This window comes from Lagopus muta, chromosome 18 (genome assembly GCF_023343835.1).
Source record: "Lagopus muta isolate bLagMut1 chromosome 18, bLagMut1 primary, whole genome shotgun sequence".
Classification (NCBI taxonomy): domain Eukaryota; kingdom Metazoa; phylum Chordata; class Aves; order Galliformes; family Phasianidae; genus Lagopus; species Lagopus muta.
In genome coordinates this window covers 6,727,080-6,754,725 of record NC_064450.1, presented here as the reverse complement: position 1 = coordinate 6,754,725, position 27,646 = coordinate 6,727,080, and the positions used below count along the sequence as shown (strand labels likewise).

Here is a 27,646-nt window from a genome sequence, read left to right as displayed (position 1 = left end):
GTAAGAGGGAAAGCTGTTGCTTTTCCTATCATCAGAGAAACGTGGAAGTCAGGAGAGATAAGGCATGTTTGGCAATGCACAGCATTACCACCGATCACTATTTTTCAGACAAAATGTTTTTCTTAGTTGAAAAATGATCTGCTCTTGTACATGCAACTTAGTGCATGAAAACAGACTTCTGGAACTTTTTCATGTTTTGCATTTTAAGTATTAATGAACTTAAAACCATCATTTATTTTTAGAACGAACATCTTTCACAAACATATCCATGCTTACAGAATTGAAATGTTTGATTACAAGTGTGGACTACTCAAAAAGATACTTTTTCAACTTGGAAAACACAAATACTTCAAAACTATCAGGATTTTCCCTTCTTTGATGAACACTATATTGTTTCATGGACGTTTAAAACACATGGAAGTGTGCTGTGAGATAGAGCCAGGAAAGTGAGCATAGAATAAGACTGAATTATGGGATTAACAATAGCCAGAAACTGCCACAGACAACAGTCCCACTAATATAAAAATCAAATCTGTTTGACTGCGTCTAACAGTGAAGAAGATTCCTGGCTCAGGAGATATCATCCTTAAAGAAAGGTTTATTAAACAGAGGTTTAAGGTTTGCAAAGTTGTAAAAAAAAAAAAAAAACCAAAAAAACCTGAAAAAGCATCTTTGCATGGAAAGGTTTAGTCAGCTTCAGAAACAGTTTTCATTTACAATGCATGGAAAATTGCTAATCTTACCAAGTGTGTCACCAAACCAGCGCTAAAGACTGAATGGAAAATCTTTTGTAGTCATTTCTGTGAAATGTCATGTAATTCGCAAGAAAAGGAGAAAAACAAGAGTTATTTCTGTTTTTCCTTGCATGGTCTGTAACTTTGACTTGGTAGCTGGTAATCAAGAGTCTGTACTGCAGTGATCCCATTCAGGAAAGTCTTTCAGGTACCAGGAAAGTCTCATTCATGGGGAAGGAGCTTTGGCAGGATACCCTGCATGACCTGGAGTCAGGTTCCCTAGTTTAGTGGTCACTGTTTCCTGTACGTAAAAGCAGAAATTAAGTGTACCAATTACTATGGTTCCTCCTCTTAACACATCTGTATGAACCTGGTAAGTACATTTTCTATTAATCTGATTAACAGATTTCTTTCCGCTTTTTTATCTCAAGAAAATGCCTTGCAGCCCCATTGTTTTGCTACTTAACAATTCTATGCTGTCACTTTGAGGCCAAATGCAAATGTAAAACAGATCGTTTCCATTTAACCAGTTTCTTAAAAAAAAAAAAATGCTTACTGTCTACATAACAGCCCTCAATATTAATACATCACCCGGACAGCCAGAATGAGAACAAGCAAAACAAGCATCCTACATCACAGAAATGTAAGTAACGCAGAGACAGAGTAAATACCAGTGTCAAAGGAAATTCATTAGCTAATGTTACCTAAAGAGCATATCTAAATGTGTCAGGTGATAAGAAGTGAGACCAGCTCAAACCAGCTCTCTGGAGGATGCCTGTCTATTTGAGCCACGGAAAGAATGAAAACACGCGGGCTGTGTTACACAGCCCTCCTTGCTTGAAGCACATTAAGCAGCACAAGCACCAGTCTGGAGCTGACAGAAGCCTTACTAAGCACATGGCTGCTGAAACAACAGAACGTGCCACCAGCCCTACTCTTTTCACTCTGTGACGTTCTCAGGTGGGTGAGCAATATCTCAAGTAGAGGTTTGTGAGAGTAAGAAAACAGAATCATAGAGGGCTCTCAAATGCTTTGGTGTTAGAAACATAAAAGCTATGGCACTTTTGAGGTATGCTTTTCTTCTTTAGTTTCTAGGCTAGGATGGAGGAGGACTGTGCCCAGGACAGATGCCTGCAGGAGCAGGGAGGTAAGTAGACTCTTAGGGGAATGACACCTCTTCCTCTGCATCCAACTTTCTTTCATTAAGATCACCACCGTACAGGACTGGCATTAAAAGAAAACTATAATGAATAAGTATTTTCCCATTTAAGTTCTAGTAATCTCCTGGATGCTTCCCCTCTAGCTTCATCTTTTGCAACCATCTCTCCACAATGCCTCGCGTCAGTTTCTTGGAAATACCCTTCCTTGCTGTTGGGTACCTACAGACCCTTACACAACACCCCCCTGCACATTCCTGAGTTCACAGACAGAACAGCTGTGCATCTTTATTACACATATGCTGCATTCTGGTTTTGCTTGTTAGCCAGCAGACAGGAAAGTTTTATTTTTAGGCAGATGTGAAAGCCCTAATTTGTTGCAGAGGGGAAGAGAGAAACTAATAATAGCATGCAATGCAATACAACCAATGCCAAATTAATTAACAGAGACCAAAACAGGTTACAGCTCATGAGCCAAAACTACTATTTTCCACATCCCAAGCCCTCTCCTTTTCTCTACATGTAGTAGAGAAGGAGTTGGAGGATGGACAGCCTACAACAATGAGCAGTGCTGGAAATATTTCGTGCCTATGAGGTACTGAGGTAGACTTTGCCTGAGCAGCCACCAACAATTTCTCTCAAGGAGGAGGAATTGTCACAGCCTCTCTCTGAAGCAGGTGACCCAAGGGAGGCTGAGCTGAGCACCTGCCTCCCTGCTGCCCTGGGGTGACCACACGCTTGCTGACAGCTCTTTCCAACTGGGAGCAGGAGCCTATTTTAAGCCATCCCTTCCCTCACGCATACACTGTTGCCATAGCCACAAAACTAATGCACATGGAAAGAAAGGTTCTTACTCTATTGACTCAGCAGAGAGGCATGTTACTGAATCTCTGTTTCTTAGCTCATGTAAGTGAAAGATAGTGGGACAGATCCTTCCACAGCTGGTGCTAAAATGGCATAACTCCGTTGGCTAAGTGAATCCCTATTAATTTGCTGCAGCTGACATACAAGCTCTTTGTTTTCCACTGCTGTGCCTTCCAGAACTGCTCGTGGCACACTGCAATTAATTCAGCTTCTCCTGTACCTCTCCCTGACAGATATAGTCTGATAGAAACAGCAAAAACTATTCTCTTTCTGTCCACCTTTCATTCATCTGAGAACTCAGGGAAGGAATACATGCCTGGTGTGTGCTATATCAAACCTCCAGGGTCACATATAGCAGTTTGGGAAATACTTAAGGTAACCTTCAAATGAATGCACTGTCACTGAGGTTTCCTTACAACCTAACAACAGTATGGACCTTAATAGTGGCTTGCACTGATTTCATTTATGTTTGCAAGCTTCCAGCTAACTGATTCGAATAGAATTGCTGATATTTTAACGCTGTTTCTTACAGGATACTTGAAGAACAAACCAATACCCCTGAAATAAAGCCCACTGCACGTTTAGCTAGGCCAGTCTATAAGAGATGCACAGCATGTACTCTGTGTCATTAGAATTTCTGCAACTTCACTGCTTTGTTACTGTTAATGCAATACCCACTTCTTTGGCCTTACAGTTTCTAAGAGTTTAGCACCATTAAGTTCAGAGCCATCACTAAGGTTAAAGCTGTCAGACGTCAAGATATAAATACTACCTCCTAGCTATTACTGTCTATAAAATAGCCGACTCCTTAAAAAGTCATGTTACACCATATACTCTCACACCGCTTCCCTGCAACAGTTAATTCCAAAGGCTGCTTAAATATGTACAATATTTTTCCTTTGACATGCTTTAGATGTATTTGTCATTAATCTTAACCCTTTGACTCTTCCCTGAGGGACAATGAAGTGATCAGACAGCTGTGCCCCTCATAACTTTTAATACTTTAATTAAAACCCCTTTGGACCTTTTTCTCTCCTCTATTCTTTCTTTAGTCAGCCACCAACAAAAACGACCACAATTTTAACATCTAAACACTGGAAACTATGAACATATAACAATGCAGAAATAATTTCTTATTTTTCAATTTACTTAATTATTTTTAAATTTAATTTCTGGGATGAATGAACTAGAGTTCTATTTTCTTCTGAAAAGTCTTTTTGAAGTCACAGTGGTTTGGCCTCATGCGTATAACCATAAACAGAGCTGTACGGCTTTAGACAGATACTTTCAAGAGAGAGTTCAAGTTCTGCCTCTTCCATAGTTTAACAAGACAATAGTCTGTACACAACTTTTACCCACAGAAATAGTTGATCTGTCCCGAGGATGATCAATCTCATTTAAAGGTAACAGGCTTGGCTCACAGATAAAACGAGCCCTATCTTTTTACTACCCCATTCTCATGCCTTGCATCCAAGTGAGTTTGGGATTCACGGGCATAGAGAGCAATTGCCAAAAAATGACTGAATTGGCAAATTGTAAATATTGCTGAAATGAAAAAAAAAAAATAAAATGATTTTCCACTGCCTCAAACTTTCCATTAACACACTGTCAGAATTAAGTATCAGTTTTGATTCCTTAAGTGTTCTTGGAAGGATTGAAGAAATCAAGCAGGAAATAGAAGCACTGCTAAATTGCTCTGCATTATTTGTTTTGCAGAATTCAGTCTGTTTTATGACATTTTTTTCCCTCTCCTCTGAGAATTATGGGAAAACTGACATAGTTTTACCTTCACAGATTAACACTTGGATTTGTAAACACACAGGTAAATCTCAGCTCAGCAATAGGAAATGTTGGATGCTTCTGTAAGAACTACATCAAACAAAGCCAACTTTTAAGTCACTTGGTGCTTTGTTGCAACCCGATACGCTGTTTATTCAGAAAACATTACAGTTTTAAAGCTTTTCAGGGAACTTGGCCCAGTTTGGAAGCTTCACATTGCAGCAGTGGGGCACCTGCATTTCCCCAGGCTGTCTGGAGGGATCAGTCACAGCACCTGCTGAATTGTTCAGCTCAGCAGAGCTCAGAAATCCCAGGAAGCTCAGCCACCCACTCACTGCAAGGCAGCTAGAAGCAAACCTCACCTGAGGGAAATGGTTCTGTGGGCTCTCTTCTACTTCGTGTGTAACCCCAGAGGTTTCATACTCATCACTCATGAATTATGTGATTGACAGACTACTCCTCTGGAGAAGTCATACAAGGGAGCTAAATCGCTATGATTAACCCTCCCCATTCAAAAGAAACCCTCAAGTCATGCTAACACCTCTAAATACACAACTCTATGAGCATCCTTGTGTGCTCAGTGCAGGCAAGAAAACCATTTTTTGACCTACACAGCCCAAGCCCAATGGCTAAGCTGTGCTACTGGAATATACTGAAAGGCTATAAAAATCTCATTGGCAACATGAGCTTTCTGTTCTTTGTTCTAAGAGAACTAGTTCACAACCTGCAAGAAATAGATGTGGAGTAATGACTTCTACTGGCTAAGATACATCAGAGTTGTCACTGCTTCCACACCACAAAACCAGCTGCAGTTTTCACTTGTTCTCCATACGTTAAATTAAACCTGGTAATAAATGTGCATGCAAGGATAACTGTCATGGAGTCCTGACAGCTGATAAGAGCTGAATTCCCTTTTCTTCTGGTGGATAAAGGGGTTGGACCCTGGAGTAGGGAAGATCCAACTCCTCCCAGTGCAGCTGCAGGAACACTTCTGGGCTGGACCGCAGAAACTCTGTGGCAGGTAGAAAATGGGCATCAGAGATAAAAGTAGCTTATAAAATAACTCAGTGTCAGCACATGATTATGTTGTTTTCCCCTTAATCATTAGTTAGACTGCTGTGTTGCAAAACACCCTGGAGCTGGAGAAACTGCTAATATGCAACAGCTTTTGGAATGTCATAAATGCAAAGTTTCACTGGACTGAATATGCAGTGTATTGTACAGTCAGAGTATGGATGGGGAAACTTTTGGACACTTCCAACTTGTAATAAAATGAAAGAAAGTGGATTAGTAGGATTTGTAACTCATTAAAAGGGAAGAGCTGCTTTAGAAAGATTTGTGGGGAAATTGACAGCAATCAGACTCTATTCCTTCTCAAAGTTCCTTACACCTGGACATAGGTAATTAACTCTCTATGCCCTCACCCAAAACAGTCTCATGCTTCACAAGACAATTTGCAGATGAGAATCTGACATGGTAGCACTGACCCTGGAATACACTGGAAATAAATCAGGTTTTGCTTTGCATTATAGAGGTGTGAGATGAGCCTGGTCACCTTCCAAGGCAGCCAGACCATCAAAGCCTTCAGCAAACAGCTGCTGTGCACGGGATGCTCAACCCTTGCTCAGATAACTGTGGGCCTACGTGGCTTTTGGCTGAAGCCAGAAGATAGCTTCTATCTGCCTTCCATAAATCACATTGGCTTGCCCCAAGACTAAGCATAATGGAATGAGAAGATCTTTTACTTCAATAAAGCAGAGATTGATTCCAAAGGTAAATTAGGAAGAGGTAAATTATAGAGAATAAAAATTCCTTTCAAAGCTATTGGAAGATACTGAAAGGCCATAAAAATCTCATTGGCAACATGAGCTTTCTGTTCTTTGTTCTAAGAGAACTCGTTCACACCCTGCAAGAAATAGACGTGGAGTAATGATTTCTACTAGCTAAGATACATCAAAGTTGACCTGCTAGATAAACAGATTTGTTTAATGATTACATTTTCCTTTGCCAAATGAAAGCACATAGAAGTGCAAGATTCAACAGCTTCATATATTTTTTGCTCGAGCAGCACAATGGAAATCGTTTGTACTCTCCGCCAAAACAGTAAGGCTCCACAGCGCTGAGTCTGGCAGAGATGGAGCTCATCCCAATCATTTGCCAGTGATCGCTAGGAAAGAAATGCCAACAATTTGCTTTTAAGCTTACAAGATGTTGTGTATAAGACAGCGATCCTAAGTAATTTTAACTATCTGATAGCTCTTTAATACTGGAAATTCTAAAAAGCCATGAGAATCAAATCTACCCTGCAGGAGCACAGCAAAAGAGCAGTTTGGGGGCAGCACACAGCTGCTTTAAAGAGGATGAGCCATCACTGAGGTTGATGGAAGGATTATTGGAGACTTCAGTGAATACTGGGTCAGGGCTCAGATACATCTTGATTACAACCTCTTAATTAGGTCTTGCCTGTGACATCTGCAAACTTTGCAGCAAGCCATATGATTCAGCACCAGTGTCAGACAGCGGCTGCAACTCATGGTATGTCATTACAAGCATCTGAAATACCATAGAAATTAACTGGAATTGCCAACTTTCAGTAAAGTCCGACAATTAAGTTGAACTAGGCTGACAATTTCCTCAGTTTCTGTAGAAACAATTCATCCTTTTCAATTGTTTGACTTCTTTATTCTGACACTATGATGTCTTTCGTATTTATTTGCTTAGTCATTCACCTGTGTGATCCTCACAAGTGTAGGTATTTTTACTTGTTTGATTTCATGCATTTTTGTCTTTTACACAGCCATCACTGGCTAGCCTACTTTTCATTATTTCACACATATAAAAGCAAACACTGTATTTATCAAATGGTAATGGGACAAATATCTATCAGGCATTGAACAATATACCTTATTAAATGCATTTGTCAAACTGGCAAATACAATTCCATGGCACAACCACCACCTGATAACTACAGCACAACATCTCCCTCCCCCTATGGAAAATTAAGTAACTTTTTAATACACTATGTGCATGGCTGCAGATTAAATATTCTTTGGTTTTACTTTACCAACAGAGAGCTTAGCTCCATAACTAACTGAGCCTCGTAAAGCACTGTATTAGTAACTGTTTATGTGCTTAAGTCTAAAATAGTTTGTAGGTGATATTTTTTTCCTGACAATGCAGACTAAAGTTACCATTCGGTGTACTGGAAATTCTTAAATAGCACCACCAACAGTGCACTGAGAATAACCTGAGTGGTTGGAGGAGACTTGAGCACCAACCCTTGCCCAGCCTGTTGCTGGGAAGAAATCCTATTATGTAGGAGTAAGGCTAGTTTATGTTTTTTATATTTACTTCTCTATCATTTCTGTTTCTTTTTTTTTTTTTTTTTTTTTTTTTTTTTTTTTTTTTTTTAAACTTTCTGGAATAGTTTGGATTGATTTTAGAGACATGGCATGACATTTAGACCCACAAACCTTTGGCAAAAGGTCTCAAATGTTTTAACTCTTGTTAGAGGTAAAGCAAGGCTGCACGGCCAAACTGTTCAACATCTATTCGTGGACATGGAAGCCTCCCACAACTGTCAATTTCTCAAATTATGCTTGGACTTCCCCATGACATGAAGCCAAAGTCTCCGAATAACTATTACCTGGCAATGCCATCACTGCTACCTTGATGCTGGTCATTGCATGAGGCCAGCTGACCTCAGTCCGAGTCCATATACAGAACATCTCACATTGCTCCCCCTCAGAACAGCACAAAAATCTTAATACTGTGCTGTGATAGATGTAATTGGAAAATGAGGCAGTTCTGGTTTTATTTCAGGCACTAATGAACTTTTTCTCCTGGCACACACTTCTGCTAAGAAAAGAATGACCATTGAGGTTCTTACATTAAGTCTCTTAGCTAAACCAACTTATTGTCATTCTATCAAAAATATGTACAATACAATCATGATAGCATGAATCCAATATCATAGTTCCCCTCTCCTTTTAGCAGAGGGTCACAGATTTGCAGATGAAGGCAGACCAACACAGTGAGTTTTGAATGACACAAGCATCACCCATCCTTTCCATTAGCTGGCAGCAACAGGATCACTGTTGTGTTCACATCCAAAAACAAGGTGTTGTATTCACTGGGTTACAGTAACAGTAGTGTGGAATGTAGGACCTGCCTAACCTTTCCCCATGTGTATATTTATTTTACAGCCTTGTTTTTCCACAGTTGCCACTGGGTGTAACACCACAGCTGTCCTTGCTTGCTGGCAGTGTATTTTTATTCACTTATCTTCAACCTGGCAGTTATTTTTTTTTTCCATCCAGCATTTCCAATTTCCTCACCCCAAGTCCCTGCTAAGAAGGTCCTTTTTTCACCAGTGAACTGGGTCCTTTCAGCAGCTTTATCAGGGATGCACTGACTTCCCTTGATGTACAGTCTTAAACTATCTGTTTAACCTCTCTCAATTGATTTCTTACTCTGTAAAAGGTGTCATGATCTCTCCACTGCTATAAGGCTTTGGTGACCTTCCAGACCAAGTGAAGTGCACAGAATGCCACTATTGCATCTGATGTTCTCTCATTTCTTCCTATGATCTGGGAAGTCCCACACTTTCCTAGTTATAGGTAAAGGCTTCGATTTTCCGCCTCTAATGTGAAGAAATCTCTTCTTTACAGGCTGGTGGTGGAGCATTGGGAATTATATAACTTACGTATGAATTGATTCAAATTAAACTACGACAATATTATTCAACCAATTAAGAGCAGTTTTCTATGAGTCAGAAGACTTGGGTTTCTCTTCCTGCCACAGAACTGATTTCCATGATTCAGCCCCAAAGCTGCATGCTTGGCTTAATAGGAGAAGTAAGCAGTTCACAGAACTCAGAAGAAGAAATTCAGAAAGAAGAGTTTGGAGGTGGCACCCATAGACTCATCTTTTAGATTTGGCCATACTTTGGGCTGCTGCATTCTGCAAATAGTTCTCTTAATAGAGTGCCAGTTGAGCTTTGCAATCACGCTTCCATGTTCTAAATCTACACGACACGGATTTAGGAACCTAATAGTAGGCAGACAAATACAGCCTCTTTGGCCCTGGGTTTGAAGAATAGACTCACGAAGAGTCCCCAAAGCAGTTCCAGAGCATCTTAAAGGGATGGGCATGCATTTGCCTGGAAAGCACCTGTTAGTGGAGATTAGCAGATTACCATCTATCCTGTGTCTCCAAGATATAATTCCCCTGCCAGTGACACAGACTGTATTGGAAACAAGTGGCTTCCATAAAAATAATCTGTACATTGAAAATCTATCAGCTATTTCTGTTATGTTTCCACTTAATCTTAAAGACCTAATCATTTACAGCATAGTAAGTGTTGAAGCCCACTTACACACACCTGTATTGCCATACACAGCCTATTTGGTAGTCGTCTTTCTAGTCAAGCAGCTTCCTGTTTGCACAGAAGAAAGCCCTATGAACTCAAATGCACTTTTTTCTACCTTCCCTTCATGATAGTAACTGCTCTCATATCACACTTCTCAGCATTTCTTTGTAGAAAACCAAAGCTATTGGAAAAGCAACCAGCACAGCTTGCCCTTGCTACAGGAGGGGAAAATCATGCTTAAGATTATTTGTTTTACAGCTTGACTTTCTTTTTTCAGCTTGACTGTTTTACAGGATTGACTTTCCCAGACATGGTGCTGAGTGGAAACATGCACTTTAACACAACTTATACATCTAACGATTGCTGAGAGATCATGACATGCTTGTGTATAAACTCAGAGCAGCTATACCTCCTATTGATTCAGACATAGCTGAGCATCTTTCCATCGAAATTCCCAATTCAACTCAAAGTTGGTTTAGAAGAGGAGTTTCAAAATAAAAACATCTCCCTCTTCACCAGGAATTCTTAACACAGCAGAGAAGAACCTGTGCTGCAAATGGGCAGTCACAGTTCATAGAAAAAGAATATAAATGAAAAACGCTTTTTCCAACTGGTACTACTCTTTAACCCTGCTTTAATCTGTTCCTCAGCTGCTTATTTAGCAGGTGACATCCAGAACAAGTCATCTTTTTGGCATCTAAATAAACTGTGTTTTCCCTTTGCTCAGAGCACTGCATTTGAATTCTGTCTCCTCCAAAGAGGAGAATTCTGCTGTTTGAACCAGAGCAATGCACAGTAGTTAAAGCCTATGTACATCTTAGCACAGACCTTCCCTAATATTCACCAGCTGGGATTACTTAGGTTGATAGGTTATACACTTCAGGGAACGTAAAACTGCTGTAGTATGAGCATTGATTAGCTATGTTAAAGTGGGAGAGTCACATAAGAATCTTAAAAAACAAATCAAATACTTCACAGTGCGTTAATCCACAGCTCATTGCATTGGATGATATCCCCAGAAATGAAAGCAGTGTCATCCAGTGTCACTGGCTTTGTTACAGATACACAGAAAGAATTGCTACAGACCAGAAATCACATGGGCAGAAGCTCAAGTTAGTGAGAACTGAAGTATTTTAACACTTCACATAAATAGAGCATTGGCCAGAAACATTCCTCTTACTAACACTCCAACTCAGATTTTTGTGTTGCAATAGGAGTCCTTGATAATTCAGCCTATTTACAAATCCATTTCTGCTTCTCCTTCTTACCCTCTCCTCGATATACAAAAACAGAGCCTGCAGTGTGGCCTGGCACAAGGCATCCACACAGCAAGAGAGCAGAACTCCATCACCCCAAGAATCACAAGAACAGGGAGCTGCTGCTGTGTGCAGAGCTGAGGGGAGGGCAGAGAACCATAGGATTATTAATGCTGGAAAAGACCTCTAAGATCCCCAAGTCCAACCCCAGCCCCACTATGCCCTCATCAGTACCATATCCCATGGTTACGGGGCACCTTCAGGGACAGTGAGTCCTCCACCTCTCTAGGCAGCCGTGCCAGTGCCCAACTGCTCCTAATAGCCAACCTGAAACCTCATCTGGCACAGCTTGGGGCCATTACCTTACAGTTTTGTCATTGGGGTGGACGCCAGACCTCATTTTCTCCTGCTACCAAGTGGGAGCACAAATCCTGACCCTTTACCACCCTTAGATATCCAAGTTATGGGTGAAGAGCTTGTACTGTATTAATTAACTGCCTACCTTACCTTTCAGCACAGCGAGCTCTGACATGATGCAGTTTTTACAAACATCCCCATGCTGACAAAACCCCAAACTCACAACTCTTCTTTTTGCACTTTGCCATCTGTACCTCTGAGATTCGAGAACAAACACATCTATAGATTACTGTTAAATGGTGGCCACTGTTCTCAGCTTGTTGCTTTTCCATCAACTGTTCCAGAATTCTTTCCAAAAATACAGCACAAGCGCTGAGAGGTAGCCAGCCACCGCTGTCTTCACGCAGCTAGCATGTCCACTTCCCAGCCAACTCCTCTCTTTATTAGAAAACAAAAAAATCATATTGCAACTGATGGCAGCAGTGGATGTAACCTACCCGCTGCGGGAAAAGCTGAATTAGTGCTTTGCATTCCTTCTAATCCCCCCGAGCTCTAACACCCTTGTGGAGGCCCTAGGGAGGTCAAGAACCATGAACGTGACACTAAGCTAGTGAGCCAGGTGGCTGGCAGTATTCCTTTCATCCAAACCTATTTTTGCTTACCTGCCATTTGTAAATATAGATCAGAGAGTTCATGAGCAATAGGATACGGAACACCTTGCAGAACGTTTCTGGCTGCAGAAGTCCTCTAAACCTTTCCTTTCTCTAGGTATTCTGTTTTACAATTGGAAAAAGCTGAAGCCTAAAAAGCAGGCACCAATTCTGACCTCACAGAGCATCCTACACCCCATATATAGAGATAACACTTTGCAAAAGGTGGGATGTGAGGCTGAGAGATGCACACTGAAGTTGGCCCTAATGGCTCGCTTTTAGCAAGCAGTGTTCTGCATGAAATACACAAAGAGTACAAGCAAAGTTTCTCTGCCTCATCACATTTGAGATGAATCTCTTGGCTCAGCTTGTTCTTTACCAGCGTATGAGCACAGGGATAATTTCTCTGGAGATGCAGCATTCATTAGAAATTCCCTCCATAACTTGCCTTAGAACTTATTTGCATATCTGCATCAAAAAACATCTTCCAAGAAGAGGTTTTTCTTAGAGTGGACATGTTTAAGGATTAGAAAACTGCAGAAGAGCATGTAAGGTGGTTTTCAGAACAGATGTAAGCTAGCAGGTCATCTCCTATTGATACAGTGCAAGAAAACAATTGCATACAAAAATGCTATGACAGTTTTTTGTTCAAGAATAATCATCTCAATATTTTATCCCAAATTACTGCTCACTGACAGTTTTGGTGAAACTTTACCCACCCTGATTTAAGAAACTCCTTTGGAATGAAATCAAGTCAAGGTATGAAGAATTCTCTTTTCAATGAGATTTCAGCCCATGAAATTTTTCTCAGGTCCCAAAATTGCAAAGGAGGACACAGACAAAAGCAGATATGGAAAAGTAGTCCCTGGTCACCTCTACTATTCAGATATTTCAGTGTGGTTTTCTAGAACATTTATCCATGCCCTTGGCATGAATAGGGCTTTGCTGGCTCTGAGTACGTCTGAGAATCCCACCTGTAACAATAATTAACACCATTGCATAGTACATTTTCATAGAAACTGAAAGAATTGGGTAGCCAGGATGCTCACAGGCACTCTCTCATTGGACCAGATCCCTTCCACAGATCTTACAAAATAACTCATGGTAGTCAAACTTGTTCCAGTTCCACTCTTGCCTTGGTTATTACATATTTCATAGTCACGTGCCAAGTGTCAAGACAAACTACTATTCACATACAGATGAGGCAGGGGTTTGGGTTCCTGAAAGCTATCCAGTTCAAAGCAATAGATTTTTAAAGCATTACATTCCATTCTCACAAAAAAGAATTAAAAAGTAGATCCACAACAAGCACAAAATCAGGACATTCCTGCTCAAATTTCTACTCATTCTACTGGATGAAAATGAAAATACATAGCTCAAAATCCAGTGATGCTTCCGTACACTTAAACTGAGTCAGGGCACCTTAATCCAGTGAAGAAGTGGCCAAGAATCAGGTTGGAATTTTTATTTTTTAGAGAAACTAATAGACTTGGTTCAGTTAACTTATGCATTCACCAGATGCAATCCCTGACCAATGGATTATACAGTGTTCAATGTATAATTCTGATCCACTCTTGATTTATAACAGAATGAAAAGGATCAGGTCGTCTATTTTTAACTCCCTGGAAAGTTTAAAAATAAAGAACAGCTTTCAATAATGCATTAAGCAGCAGGTTTCAGGCTTAGAATGAGCTTGTGAAGCATGTGCATCAAATAGTGAGGTCCTGCAGCTCTGCTATCCATAAGAAAATGAAGAAAGATACATAAGGAACAAATGAAAACGTGATGTCAATAAACACAGGCACAACATGTGGGTGGTTATGTTTAGGGGATGGCAAACAGTCCCACATCTGAACCCATTCAGATCAGGGATTTGGCAGAAGGACGCCCAAACACACATGGGCACTGCCCTCCCAGATCTCACTAAGATTCCTTCCTTACTTCAGAAATACTGAGAACTTCAGATATGAAATGCTTTAATAATTTGATTTCCTGATGATTTCAAGCTCACACCCCTCATGTTGCACATAGCACCCAAAAAAAAGGAATCAAATTCAGCCCTGTCCCTGACTTTGGATATTGTTAGGCTTTCTGCCCTCTTGCCCTCCACTTTTAACCATCATTATTAGCAGATGCTGATAATGAAGGAACTAATTCCACACCGAAGTGAAGGAGAGCAAGGGACAAATCAGCAGCCATCTCTGAGCCCCACATGCAGGGCACAAACTGCGGAGAACAGCAAACAAGCATCAGCTGCACTTGCATTGTAAAAAAGGCTCTCTCTAAAGCAAGTAATGAGTACAAAAAGTGAATTCTTTGTCTGGAAATTCTGAAAAAAACTCTTTTATAGCAGTAATTTTTTTTACATTGAGCATCAGGTGACACAATAGAGAAATCTTTTCTCCAAATGCAGTCTATTATGTGTACAGAACTACACCCCTATACAAAAATCACCCACCTGCTGAGTTTATAAATCAAGCTAAGTGTTCTATATGACTTGATCACCATTATTGCAGCAGGCAATTGAAAACCAAACCCAACTGATATAACAGAACTGCAATAACAAGGTAAGCACTGATGATGGAAAATCCATTCCCTTAGCACTGGCAAAACCAGATTTTTGCAATAGATCAGTTTGTAACCTAACTTGGCTCAACACTCACAGTCATGGGGTGCATTGAGCAAGATTAATATTCAAATTATCCCAGGGCCAGTGCTGCTCCTGGTTCCCTTCCCAGCACACACAGCCAAGCTCTGCCTTTGCTTGGCTGCAATAGCCTCTCGCACTGGGGGAAGCGGGGCCAAATTTGGCTCACAGCTGAAATAAAGGAGGAACAATGCTCTGATTAAAGTGATTCTGAATCCAGTTTTAAATCCCACAGGTAGCTGGCATATCCCTATTCCCTATACTTAGGATGGGAAATACTATCCTATACAAATACTATAGTAAATTTAGCTGCTGAAAGCTAGTAACAGTCCGGCTTTTATTGGCACTCTCCTCTATATGCCCTGGCTTCCACTTCCCTATGTATTTTAAGCACCAGCTTCTGTACATATTGGTACCTTATGCTTAGGCAGTTCTGCACTGTAAATATAGAAGACTTTTAACCCAGAGATCAACCCAGATCTTCCCCCCCACCAATATTTTTAAGGAGAAAAGGTCAGAGTATTCCAGTGAACTGACGCACTCTGTCTAATTTATACAGCAAGAAGCTTAAAATTGTGCGTCATTTGACCATTTTCCATTTGTTCATGCTGAGATTAAGAGATGAGCTTATTGTTGAGCTTATAGTTGAAATTACAACTAAGAGAAAAAAAGGGTTGTAGGAGATCAGTAGCTGCAGCTGGGCTATGATTTACTGCTGCCCAGTCATGGCAATGTAAACTTGAAAAAAGCAACTCTGAGGGGTAGAGAGAAGCCAAGTAATTAACCATTTTTAAGGTAAAGGCTGCCAAATAAAACCAGGGAGGCAGGGCTTGCTGTGAGCAGCAGCAGATTTCTTAATTGTCAAAAAGCATCTGTGACAACAGAGCGGTACGCAGCTGCCATCGCAAGGGAGAAAAACCCAGCAGCAACAGCAGGAATCAGCTGCAAAGCCGAGGAGTCAGCATGTTTCATACTACTGCACTTTGCACTGCTCCTCTCAGGCCACGCAGATGCAAGCTGTCCACATACACCAGCAGATAGCTCCTCCCTCCAGCTCCTCTTCACATGTATAGGGTGCTTCAGCTGTATCAGTGCATTTTCAGGACCAAAAGTAATCTCTCAGCACACCCCTGAGTTCTGCAGCGCTGCAGGCAAGTCCAGTGAGGAGTAGAGCTGGTCAAACACCAGATGAATGGCTACTGACACAAGTTGGTTATGGTACAAGTGGGTTATTGGGAGTGCATTCACGTTTTCACAAAGTTGATGCCAAATCCTGAACTGATGCAAGCTCAAATATTTCAGCTGCATTTGGTGGAGCCATGGTAACTTCTATGGGCAGAACTGCAGCTAAAGAGCTTAAAGTTTTCCTTTTACTTGCACAGATCGCTTGCATCCATCAGGTTGTAGCAAAAAAGGAAATGCATAAGGTTTGCAATTCAGATTTTCCCTGCCATGTTCTTCCATATTCATAAATATGAACCCTAAACTGATCAGTATTTATGTAGTAGCAGTAAGGAGGGCAGAAGATTTACTGACGTTTTCCTGGAAGAATTGTTGTTCTCTATAGCATTTTCCATTTTCTTTTGAATTATTTTTAAGGGACTGGAGACAGATGGATTTTCTGGTCAGGTGAAAGTAAGAACACTGCAATTCAATGTATTTCCATGTGTGGCAAATCACTAATACCTTCAGATTTTGCTCACACTAAATTTATAACCTTAACCACAAATAGCCTCCTTTGCTGGCAGGAAAACAAGAAATGTCACCCTCTAACTTTGCAAACTTTTGTGAACACTCAAAAAAGGTGAAAACTGACAATTCCACCCAGCTCTGGTGCCAAGAGCTGCTCATTACAGCCCGTCTCCAGACAGGGTAAGTATTCTGTTTAGAGAATGATTATGAAATATCCATTAACAAACTTCTTTGTGACTGTGAAAAATAGTTGATGCTTTCCAGAACAGCATAATTCCTGAAGTGAAGTAGCAGAAAAATAGGGAAAAATCCAACTACAAGACCAGAGCATCTACTCTACCACATGGAAGCTAAAATTTGTCACCTTAGAGATCAGTAAATCTCAATAGCATCTCACTACTGCAATGGGCCTCTCACAAGCAGAACCCTGTAGGCTTGGGGTTTGCTCAGTGGAAGCAGTTTCTCCTCCACAAATCAGCATTAGCTTTGGCTGGCACAAGACTTCCACTTCCTATGAGAAGCACACTGTTCTTTGAGCTTCACACACTAAATCCATGTACACACAACTCACTCTTCACCTATTAGGAGAAGCATTAATTTTGCAGTGCATCGCTGTGTTCTATGCACAGTAATGCCTTAAGCTGCACTTGTATTAGAAATGATCTTCACAGACTTGAATGTTCAACCTTTACATGAATATAATTGTTCCATTTACCTCTCACCATAAAACCAGTCAATGTTTTGTTACTTTCCAGTTGGAATTATCATTGGAAAAAACATTGAATCCTAGAGGTTCCACACACCCACAAACTGTTATCAACTGCTAACCTCTGATGTATTAAAAAGTGTTCTAAGACCCAAAAGTAATTTTATGCAATTTCAAAGTAGGGATCTGATATAGCAGTTATTACTGCCTAGCTCTAGCACTGCATTTTTCTTCTGGAGATCTCTATGGGCTCACAGAATAAGAAATTTATTTCAGGTCTCTCCAGCCTTGTTCAGCATTCCTTAACACAACACCACATTCAGTGTCTTTGCACTTTTTCTAGACCTAGTGCTGGGAACTGCATCTCAATACTCTTGAAATAAGATTTTTTACTCAAAACACAGGTAAGAAAACAAGAAAATCAACAAGAAAAGCAACAAAAGCTAAGCCAGCAGCTCATTAATTATCAAGATAGATTAAGCCTGTATCCATTGCAAGCTGTCTTTTTCAATGATAACTTGAAGAACCCAAGAGCATCTCTCAGCAATAATGCTAATTTGTCATCAGATGAGCGTATGAGCCTTCAGATAAGGAATTCCAGAGCGTTATGGAAGAACGCACTTAGCTATGAGCATACCAGTACAAAGCAGATAAACTTTTGTGCCTGAAGTTGAGGATTTAAATGCTATTATGACATGAACCGCATTGTGCCAATTTTCCAGCTCCAGCAAACACACTACATGTCATTGTCTTTCTAAGAAAGGATCTATTCTCATTTTCTTTTTTTATTGACTGACGAAGATTAAGGGTAATCTCACCAAATCCTCAAATCGTCCCACATGATACTTTTTTTTTCTAAACATTGCTGTGTCATTCATAATATTATTTCCAGCTAACAGAAAACATTTGCTTTATTCATCCTTGTTTCTTTCCCTCTTGTACCTCCACCCCCTTGAAAGCCTCACCAAAACCTGCCTGTTTTGTACATGCAGCACGACCATCTTAAATTTGGCACTGAGATCTGGGTGGCCAAAGTCATCACTTTTTACTTTAAACACTTAGACACATCCAGAAAGGACAGCAGCCAACTCTAAGACATTTTCTTCCTGCTTTGGCTGCAGGATAGAAAGAAAATAAACTTGCCAAATTGGATTCATTTTCCCATTCCCCTCTGCTCTCTCCCACCTTCCAGTAGAAAAAAAAAAAAAACAACAACAACTGAAAATTAAGCCCTAGACACAACAAATAGGTGTGAAAAAACTTTCCCTGAGCTCTGCAACAACGAAGTCCAATTTCCTCAGAGAACTCAAAGACAAAACTGGAACTGCACATATTTGAGAGTAAACTACTGACCACAGGGAGTTTACTTACTGTATTGCAATCTGTCAAAAGGAGCTGGCAGAAGTGACTTTGTGCCAAAGACTATTTTATTTCCAAAGTTACTGGGAACTAGTCTAAATCACAGTGTTTTGCTGAGATATTGGATCAATACTTATAAGGATAAAATAGAGACCAATTCCTCTGATAGAGAGTAGTTCCTGGGTAAGGCTTCTCAGGCCATCACACATCCACCTCTTTCCATCTGGTACTGAATGCTCAAAACAGCAAAAGATTTGTAGTTCCCATAAAAGCTCATTAGCTGCTCCCTACTGCCCTGCTCTAATGGATGTGGAGCTTTTCTATTGGCCCAGTTTATCTTGGGCTGGTCCTTCTGGGAAGAGCAGTGAAGATTTTCATCTTCAGAGAAACACATCCGACCTGGACAAAGCACCTGCTGCTGAGAGACTTGGGGAAGATTGAGAACAGAAAGGAATGACCTTTCTGCATGATGCCATCAATGATCTAAACAGCTTGGGAGCCTTAAGGCACCTTGGTAGGACACCAAGAGACAAGAAGCAGCCATCATCAAGAAGGTCTAGGACTGGAAAGCACAACGCAGCTGTGACAAACATCCCACAAGCAGCTCAAGCTCTGCAGTGAATTTTCTGCCCTCTCTGCTCCCAAGCAAACCAGCCCAGAGGGGTGAGCAGGGATCAGCCTGAGCCACACAATCAGACCAGGTCAGTACAAAAGGCTTAATTCAAAAGTATTAGCCTTAACCTACCCATAATATAATGCTACAATAATGATGGCAGGAAAAAAAAGACAATATCAAGGAAGAAATATAATGCCAAGGCAGATGGTATGAACTCCTTAGAAGTGAGGTCAGTGCCTTTCACACTTTCAAGTGCTAGAATTTATGTCGAAGCTCTCAGCTCCATGGAACAGGGAGGGAGAAATTCTGGAGAAAAATTACTAGCATTGGGGAGATTTTATTCCAGGATTTTCTGACTCATATTCAAGACAAGCAATCCGAAATCCTTCAGGGACACTATTGTTCCCTGCGCTTCTTTCAATAAAAAGAACTGAATGCACAAATGGTCAAAGAGAGAGCAAGTGTTTCAGTGAGAAAGGGACAAATTCTGCCTTCAGGTATTCACTAAATTGAACACTGTCATCAATGGAAGTTCCGTACTGGCTTCCAGGCTTTGAATTTTTCCCTCAAGTGTCCAGAAGTTACAGCCCTTATTTTGGTAAGCAGGATGTTTATCTGACTAATGATGGCATTACTTCTGAACGGTCCTAATTAGAAAATATTAGTACAAGATTCCTAATGCAACGATAGTGGCACAGCTTGCTGCTGATTTCTGCTCAGATTCTGGCATCAAACCAATGCACTTTCTCATGACAAAACCTTCATCACCACAGAGCCATTTCTAATTATTTTATTCAGCATGCAAAGTAAATTCTAACAATTTAGCTGAAAACAATGCTTTTAATAGGAGACTCCTTTCACAATTGCCATTGAAACAAAGTGTCCCTTTTGCTTTACCCAAGCCATGCCTTTGCTAATGGTGCTCTTTTGAATTACCATTTTTAATCAGTTGTATTTTTATGAGACTTGCATGACATTATTTGATGTTTCCAGGTATTTCAAACTGAACATGCAATCTTTGTAACAAATATTATCAATAAAATGCATCCAGACATTTCTAAAAGTAACATAAGATTCAAATACTCCAAATCTTGGCCTTATATTAATGACTTTCAATGCTTATATTTAAGAACTATTCACTGGACAACAGCGTTCAGGCTCCAGATAGCCATTACTGTCTGAGGAAATTCACCATTCTCTCTCCTACCTATCAACACCAAAACACCACTGCTTATGGGGCAATGGCCATCTCCACAACAGAGGAAATACCCCTGCAGACAAATAAATTCATGCCTGATTCTTATTATCTCCAGATCTTCTTGGCACAGGGCAGGAGAAACAGCAACTTGTTGCTGTGTTTAACACTTGCAGCCTCACATTTGCAACATCAGGGTATTTCCATACATTGTGACCCACACCACAGGCATTCCTCTCTGCAGTCATCAGACAATGACACCTGCTTGTGCACAAAGGAAAGAGTTAACTCCCAGAGAGATGTCCAGGTAGGAAAATGACCTCAGATCTGTATTATATCCTGTCCTAACAGGTGCTTTGTTGCTGTAACACTCCCTGAATTTATGATCCCCCTGGCACCTAAATGCTTATGTCCCTCTCTGATAAAGCCCTGAGCACCTCCAGCAGTGTTTGTTTGCTCACATCATCAGAAGCACATGGGGATTTCCAAAATCTGAAGCCAAAATAACGGTCCTACAAAATTCAGCTTGACCCAAGGCAAACCAGCTCTGCAGCATCAGGCCTTAAGGCTCTCAGCAATGCACAAGTTGGTGCTGCACTGCTTTTTCCCCCCCATCCAAACCAAATTTCAGTTTGCATTCCTTACCTCATACTAATATTTACACTCACAGACCCTTTCATTAGGCACAGCACATCCCGTGTCTGTTTGCCTGAGATTACATTCAGATGGCCACAGCAGGTATTTGGAGTTTGGCTGCTTTTATAGGAAGCCCATAACTAAAATGTAGGAAAAAATCCCTTATGTTATATGCATCTGAATTTGCTGCAGTTTCTGGCTTGGCAACAAATTGCCTTTTGCACTCTTAAAGGAGAAGTGGACACTGTTGTAGGATTACAGTAAGAGCATCAGAACTTGTGCCTGGTGTCTGCATGCTCCCACATTAGCCTCAGCCATCTGTCACCTCCACATTATTCTCAGCTCCTGAGCTTTTGGGGACAGTTATTGCCTTTTTGTGTAGCCAGAACAAGACAGCTGCACTGCATTTAGTATCCCAAAGTGGAGATAAATCAGTCATGTTAATAAAAATAATCATAATTCCACCTATGAAAGCAAGAATGGTACCATGACTCAGGCATCACATACTTGTGCTGGCCTCCAGCTGCCTGCTAAGATACTGCACAGAGCCAGAACTGTGCGCCGTTTTCAGATTAATGTAGGAAAATAAGCCAGAGTTTGAATAGTGTTCAACACTGAACTGAACTATCAGCAAGAAAATAGCTTCAGATGCATGGCTAGATTCCTATTTATCTTTCATTTTTATTAAAATTCCAACTAATAAAATAAAAGGCAAATAGGAGAGGCTTCAAGCGCAGTTAAGGAAGCTGAATGTAAGCATCCTTGCCCAGGCCAATGAACTCTTTGGAAGAGAATCATGTATGTCAGCAAGAACTGATTTGCCCAAGCTCAAGTGATAACTATTGTGCAAGCTGCAATGAAAACAAACCATGGGTGGTGGGATTGCTCAGGAGGAAAAGAAAAAAAACCAAAATGAGGTTGAGAGAGAGGAGGTAAGAGGTGACAACAGATAAGCAACCTGAAGGGGTGGAAGAATTACAGTCCACAGAAGACTTATTTAGATGACAGAAATTCAGACTCACTGACTCAACTCGGAAGGTGCAAGAGGCTTCTTTCTGTGCCCAAAACCAGCTTGGAAGCTGGGATATGAATTAGCTCCATGATTTAAGAAAAAAATCAGGCTGTACACATCTGATTGAAGAAATCCACAACTGCTGCCACACGCTCCCAGAAATCATGGCTTTATAAACTGACTCAATTCAGCAAGGACAACATGCGCCTAATTGCAGGAGTTAACCAAGGAAGGAAAGAAAGAGAAAGCTACCCTAAATGAGAAGTGCTGTACAAACCTCAACTCACAGACAAGGAAGGGATATCTAGCCACCAGGAAACTGAACACAAACCTTGGGACTCATTTGCACTGAAGTCAGTCACACCACATTGGTATGTGCACCACTGGGGGAATGCCATAAGCTTTTACTGAGCATAAAATGCCATTGTTGTCTCATCTCCCTTCAGATTTGCTATAATTAGGCTCAGCAAGCCACTGTATAGCAATTCTGGCTAGAATGCATTTAGCAATGTATCACACATTACCAGCCCTCTTCTCTCAAAGAAGCAAGGAGAAGTTTCTACCAGTTCCACAAGGAGTTATCCTCAACTTCCGCTTTCACTCCTTACTCCTGTACAAATCAGGATGCTCTGAAAGCAAAGTATCATTCCCAAAGTTCCTTACTGATCCCAGAGCCCTTTCTGAAGACACCATGAGTTACATAGAAGTATCTGCTACCTTAAAATGGAAGCTGCCCCAATTTTCCCAGCTGATGAGGAATGGCTGTTGTAATACTTGGGCAGATTTTTTCAATCTTCCATTAAGTTAATATCTGACAAACTATGTGCTGAAGACAGATACTCAGTAAGCTTCTGATGGGAAGTAACATGCTACTTTTTTTTAACCAAAGCAGTAATAGCAACAGCTGTGATGCACACATTCAGTTGCAGAAATTTATCTTCTAAATCGAATCATAACATTTGGAAAGGAGTATGAGCAGCTTCTTAGAGTCATATTCTGACCATTCAAAGCCAAGCTCAGCCCACAGATGCTTATTTTCCATTTTAACTTTCACAGTGTATTAGATTTAGTCACCTTGTCTGGCATCAGTTATGAAAGAAGCATTAAGGAAACATCTACAGCAGGTCAATTCCATTTTAACCTTCATAAACAACAAAATTCATAAATGCCAGTTGGCCACAAGCCTATTATTAAATTATAATAAAACTGAAGAAATAGCCCTGGTTATATCTCAGATGTCACGCTTACATTTATATCCTGGCTTACTACAATTTAACACTGAATTTAAGTGTGGCTAAGGAAAGAAATCTTATGATAGGAGATGAAATTAAGTCAGAGCTGTGGATTTTACCTAGAAGAAGGGGAGAGATCACCTGCAGGTTGATAAGGATGAATCAAGGATGTTGGTTAATTGGTTAAGAAGAATTATATAAGATGGTCACTATAAATCTGTGATAAACTACTTGCATTTTTAGTTTAAGATGCTCATTCAGTAGGAAAATGAAATATTGAGCATCAGCATTTTCAAACAGCTTGTAGCCTGAGAAAAATATACCTAAAGGTAACTAAAAGGCCATTTCAGACATGAGGTTGGGTAATTCACACTACTGTCATTAACAAGGGAGGCCCTTTGTTTCTCCATTGAAGCACTGTGGAGAAACACGAACACCAATAAACAAATAAAGCAAAAGCAAGCTCACAGCAGATCAGGAAACACTTGACAACCATAAATATTTTATTGAGGCAGAATAGTTGTTTCATTCCAGAAATTGATACCATCAAGAACTGAATATGAGTTGGAAGTAGAGAAGGGACTGGGCAAGCCAAATAATTACTTCAATTGTCAGAAGCAGTTGACTTCATCCATAGATCAGTAGCTGAAGCACAGAATATTAGTAATTACTATATTTGCTAATTCAGCACTGAAAAGGATTATCTGTATACACACAAACTGCAAGAGAACACTCAGGCTGTTATGAATTGTCAAAGCAGGATGGAGGACAAAGAATCCTGATTTGGATTTGGCAAAAACTTCAGCAAAATTTGGACTCCTGTGTTTTAACATTCCTCAGGTTTTACCTCAGTACCACCAATAAATCAGTAATATTGCATTGCTAATATTTAGGGCAACCATGCTGGAGGTCTTGTTAAGGAATCTGCTAAGTAGCAGATGCATGAACATCAGATACAATCAAAAGATCACTATTTCAATTGGCCATGGCTTTAAGGTAACGGTCTTCACTACCCAACCTGCTCACGACAAGTAAAACTTATGGCTTATTCCCTCTATTCTCAGCTTCAGAACTTACCCACGAACAGAGCAGAAGCCCCTTGGCATGCAGCGTACATCATTTTTCAGATCATAAGCTGAAGAAAGGAAGGAAAAGGTTGAGGAAAAACTGGTGATGAGTTCCCCGGTGTATAATCCCTTGTAGAGAGAGAGATGATTTAGCTATCTGGGCATGAAGAGAAACACAATCAACACTGCCATCTTCCCTGTCAATTCTGCCACAGCTTCCGAGTGGGATCACAACTCTTTCCTGTAAATTAAAAGCTGCCATTAAAAGAAAATATAGCAGCTTTCCCTGTTGTGCTCATCACAAAGACTGTCTTACACAGATGAATCACAACAGGATGAGCATAGATGCCTTCAGAGTTCTATAGGAAGAAGCAATTAGTTTTAAGATCATGTTCCTGAAACACTAAATTAGCCAGCCCTCTCCTAATTGCAATGACACCCCTTGGAACTGGACAACCCAGGTGTCACCCCACAAGGTTAAGCAGCCCCATTTTCAGATTCAAAGGCACTGATAAAGAATACAAAGTGAAATTCATGGGCTATATTTACTGTGGATTTATCTCTGCAAACATAACTTCACATGCTGGACAGTGTGTATCAGTACTTACACAGCAGAATACCTCCAGAGGAATATTACTTTTCAGAGACAAAAACAGAAGAAAACATTGCTTCCAGCAGACATTCATAGAGACAGATTTAGAAGTCTCTGTGATGATTTCAGGTAAAGCTGCTTCCATTTTTCTCTCACAAAGGAAAGATTTCTGTTTGAAGAGATTCTCTTAAAATTGACGGTCCACTTGTTAACCTGAACCTGCCTGCCTCACCTATCTGGGTCCATAGGCTGCCCAGCAACCCCAGTTGAAGCCCTGCCTTGAGCTTTGCTCCTGCACTGACAGATTTCTAATTACTGAAGTATTAGATACCATTCACTCACATTTGTAAGCATGTCTACATGCGCTCACCTATCTTTCCCAACAGTCCTAATGGCAAGGAAGTGTGCCTCAGTTAAGTCTGTCCCCATAGAGAGAGAGCTCCTGGCAGCCTGTAGGGCAGGGGTTGGTTGGTATTTGGGAGCATTATGGCAACACTTCACAGAGGAAGGAGGTTGGACAGGAACACAGCTGGTGCCCTGGCAGAAAGTCAAAGGCACCAAGGGAATGTTCTGGGAAACACTCAAGAAAGTATTGTTAGGCTAATATGTGCCTCCTATTTACATTTCCCTGCTTAGGACCGTTTTGCTGCCAACTTCTGCTTTCCACATCACACCACAGATTTTCTTTTCCCCCACCCCCTTCCTACTGACATTCATTGTATCATTAGATTTCCCCAAGTGAACATTTTCAGATGCAATTTATCATCTTCCCAATTCACTCCGCAGAATTATGGAGAACCTTGAGGGCATTTCCTGCCACTCAGCATTCCAGTAACTGCCACAGGGATGGATAACTATGGAACAGGATCACAAGATGTAGCAGCAAGGAGCGAGATGTGAACTCACCACCTGTACCAACCAGAACTGTATCTAAAAACAAGGTTTACAAAGTTGAGGAGCATGGTAGTTTTGCTTTAGGACAAGGAGGCAAAATTCACACCAAGGTTCACCTGTACTACTGAACATGGCAATGGAAAGGGCTTTCCATCCTCATCCATTATTTCCACATCTGTTTCCTATGACGAAGCCAGAACAGGGACAGGCAGCATTTGCAAGCCATGGGGTGGCACCCTGGGGAACTGGCTGACACTCTTCCACCTGGACAAAGTATTTGGGAAGCTGAAATGGATGGATGGATGCCTTCTTCCTCACAGTACAACCCTAGATTTGCTTCTTGACCTATTATATTTAAGCTAGCATAATGGCAAGAGTAAAATAAATCACATTCAAGCTAGCTTTTTAATTGAGCTATGACAGGAAGGATTGGGACTTCCAGCTGCTTCTTGTGATGTAGTTAAAAGGAGAAAATACTGCAGCATTTTTTCACCGAAGTCTCAGTAATAATTATACTGCAATCAAGGAAAGTGAGCACAGTAGGTAGAAATACCACACAGGAACAGAAAACGGTTCTTAATCCCAAAGTCAGATTTCACACTTTCATCCTCACGTTTTTCATAGAAAGATTAACACAGACAGTAAGTGATGGTGTTTCCTGCCAAATCAACCCCAGGAAATACAGGAATCCCAGTCACTGCAAATTACATCTCACCGGATTTCCAGCACAAAACAGAGGCAGTAAATTCCCTATTCCCTGTTTGTCAAAAATGAACACCAGTGCCACTGAAGCTTGACCAGGAAAGGCAAATAACACTCCCCAACAGAAAGGAACTAGAAGGACATCTGTGCTAACGCTTTGCCTTATCTCCCATACTCGTTATTTAAGCCTAGAATAAAACGAGTTCTAAGATTTGGATTTGATCAGAAATGGCGTGTTGCCATCAGGGCAGTTCATCCAGGCTCAAGGAGGTGACTTGGGAATAATTTGGGATAAGGAACCTCAGCTTAATTCCTGGGAGAATAAGTGTGGAAGACCATTGGAATTATTCTGCTTCTTTCCTTCTCCAACCAAAGAGGGACCTTGGAGCCAACACTGCCCTGGAGCACAGGGGTCTGCAGCCCAGCTCCTGCACAGCCCCACCTGCAGCAGCAAGTAACCAAGGCCTCAGAGCTGCAGGTGTTACCCCGTGCTGCTTTCAAACAGCAACAAGACCCAGCTGAAGAGGGCAGAGGGATCACCAAGAGAACCCTTTAAATGAACAGCCTCAGCAAATGGGCAATCCATAGGAAACTTCAATCATTAATAAAGGATCATGGCCTTCCCCTGGCAGCAGCTCACCAATGCAGAACATCTGCTTACTGACATCTGGGGCTTTCAGCTTTCTTGATGCCCTGGAACTTCCCCATCTTCCTTTCTGTAAAAGCCATTTCCCCTCCCATTCCTGTTCCTGTACAGTAACAAACCCCAATTTTCCAAAAAATAAAAATAAAAAAAAAATAATAAAAAAAAAAAATTAAATCATTTGGATTTTATATTCCCAGATGTCCCTTCCAAATGCAGTTCTGTGATTTGCAATGAGAAAATAAAGTTTACACCTTATTTCAAATACAGCACAAAGCAGCAGTGGCTATGGAGACTTCTACCGTCTTTGCCCTCTGTCAGGCTATTATTTAAGGACAGCATATATTAGTAGTGTGTTATTGCTCTGAGATTTGAAAGTATTTCTCTGCTTGAAGAAAACTCTCATCAGATCACAAGTAGTGAACTGATTCTGGACTTAGTTTTAAGTCATTAAGATGTGGTCAGTCTTCAGGATAGATCAGGAA

The 27,646-nt window shown here is 40.8% G+C and overlaps 1 long non-coding RNA gene across 1 annotated transcript; it reads left to right on the top strand.

The window, feature by feature from the left end:
- Positions 1-1,541: 1,541 nt before the first annotated feature.
- LOC125702108 (uncharacterized) lies at positions 1,542-27,152 on the top strand. Its single transcript, XR_007380442.1, has 3 exons — positions 1,542-1,694; positions 1,823-1,881; positions 25,709-27,152. It is a non-coding gene; the product is annotated as an uncharacterized LOC125702108 (long non-coding RNA).
- The last annotated feature ends 494 nt before the right edge of the window (positions 27,153-27,646 follow it).